The sequence below is a fragment of the Nothoprocta perdicaria genome, unplaced genomic scaffold (genome assembly GCF_003342845.1).
Source record: "Nothoprocta perdicaria isolate Ctin4 unplaced genomic scaffold, notPer1 scaffold_275, whole genome shotgun sequence".
NCBI lineage: Eukaryota > Metazoa > Chordata > Aves > Tinamiformes > Tinamidae > Nothoprocta > Nothoprocta perdicaria.
In genome coordinates this window covers 251,379-253,501 of record NW_020455505.1, presented here as the reverse complement: position 1 = coordinate 253,501, position 2,123 = coordinate 251,379, and the positions used below count along the sequence as shown (strand labels likewise).

General features: G+C 37.1%; 1 long non-coding RNA gene across 1 annotated transcript; it reads left to right on the top strand.

Moving 5' to 3' along the window:
- LOC112948758 lies at window positions 1-1,411 on the top strand. Its single transcript, XR_003249693.1, has 3 exons — window positions 1-89; window positions 667-780; window positions 1,316-1,411. It is a non-coding gene; the product is annotated as an uncharacterized LOC112948758 (long non-coding RNA).
- The last annotated feature ends 712 nt before the right edge of the window (window positions 1,412-2,123 follow it).

Below are 2,123 nucleotides of genomic sequence, written 5' to 3'. Positions count from 1 at the left end.
GATACCATCAGGTGCCCTGCGTGCTTCAGAACCTTGATATCTGTGAGAGGAGTACACACTAGTTAATGACTGCAAAGGATTCCAGGGAGGTCTGTGCCCCTTCCTCTTCTTGTTCTGTATGCTATTTATGGCTTTTCTGTAGAGAAGAGATGCTAAGTTATCAGTTAAAATCAATATTAGGAAAAAAAAAGTTGGTTTTGTTGAACAAATATCTAATTTTAGAAGCAGTTTAAACCTATAAAAATATATTGGAATCTCTCCAATAAACTAGATAGGGAAATCTTTCTTTGGGGTTTAGATATTTAGTGAATCATACAACCAATCTGATGCTAAGGAAGCTCTACGAATTGCTCACAAGGAGATAAGAGAGCAACAAGGCCAGCTGGGCTACATGATGCACTCAGCATTTTATAATTTTAGGTTTTGCTGCTGGGAGAAATTCTTTGTTCTCTGTTCCAGATAGCAGTGTTTCACATCAAATTTTAATTATATTTCTTTGTTTAGATTAATTTTGGAGCATGCTAAAACCCATCTTTCCGAGTTGCTGAGAAAATAAACAGCTGCTTGCTTCATACAGAATGTGTTGGAAAAGACTCAGAAACCTTAAGGAATCGATCATATGTGGTAATTCCCTTACTTCCAATACAATTTTTGTTTTCAATCCAGAGGAGAATATCCTGGGACCTATGAAGTACCTGCTGATTTTTCAAGAAGAAAGCTTAGAAATTTCTTGACCCTAAGGAATAAGCTCAGCTCTGAGGCTGCGTGAAGATCATTTAGGTAAGACATTTGATTTTATTTATTACCTAGAAAAAGTAAGTGTCCATGTAAGAATTCATTTTTACATAACGTGTCTAACTTGAGAGCATCAAAAATTATCACCACCTGATCTGAAAATGTCATTTTAACCTAAAAAACCCCTTCTATTTTGCTTGCTTAATTATTAGGACCGCTTAAGGTATTCTTCTGCTGATACTTAGTTAGGAAAAAGGGGCTGGCTTTCCATCTCCTCACCCAGAGAATCACTAAAACCTTCCTCATTCAATACTGTTAATTTAGTCTGATTTGCCCCTCACCTTTTCCCATTCGTTCCATTTCAAAAGCATTAATGCCCCCACCTCTGGAAAGATATCAGCTTTAGCAGAGAAGGATGGATCAGGTGAATTTCCTCTGACAAATCAGACCTACTCTTAGTCAGGAACAATAGCAGCTGGTCATCTGCCTCATGGTGTGTCCCTGGAATCCAGGAATACTCTGTGATGAATGACCGGGAACTGTTGTTCTGTTTTGTGTCTCTTTCTTTTCCTTCTTCTAGGCTTATGCTTAGCTCTTCCAAATCTGGATGAAAATCCTTCCCTAAGAAGGCTTGTGATTCACTGTATTGTTTCACCACATTCTGCGAATTTAAAATGAGATGTAAAAGTAAGTGCCTTTAAAAAAATACAGTGGATATTTTGCTTTTGCTAGTGCAATTCAGTTTTTTAGTTTTATGTGACCTTTTACTACCACCCTGACATAAGTCTAGGCTCTGTTCTTTAGAAATTTTGGCTCCTTTGCATTACTTAATTTGCAGAAAAAATATTAAGAACCAAATATATAGACCTCCAGGAGGGCTTTAGCTCCTAGAGTGAATTTCTCAGGGAGTACATGCTTCATTTAGGAAGAAAAAACCTTTATATGCCTTCCAAACTATGTAAAATAATACACTGCAAATCTCTTTCTCCAAACTATTGATGTATTTGTTATGAATCTCATGGTACAGAACATAAGTGACCTAATATAGCTGCAGTTGTAGTCTTATTAGTATTGCATCATTAAGGCTCTATATCATGCATATGATGTAGTCTATAAAGCTACTGTGATCTGCTGTTTTCTTACCTGCAATGGGTCAGAAGGACTTGAGGTATTCTTCTCTGCTCTTTTATTTCCCAGGAAGACTTTAAGCTGATCCTTCAGTCTTAATTTCTGCAGTTCATTGGCTGTGATGTTAGCTTCATCCACAGACTACAGGAGAGGGGAAAATAAATAGAAACCAAGACCAGAGTTTTCTGGAAAGGATGGTGCTTGGAGAATAGAGTTCTTTCTACAGTAACAGTAGCAATGCAAATTAGGACATATTCTGT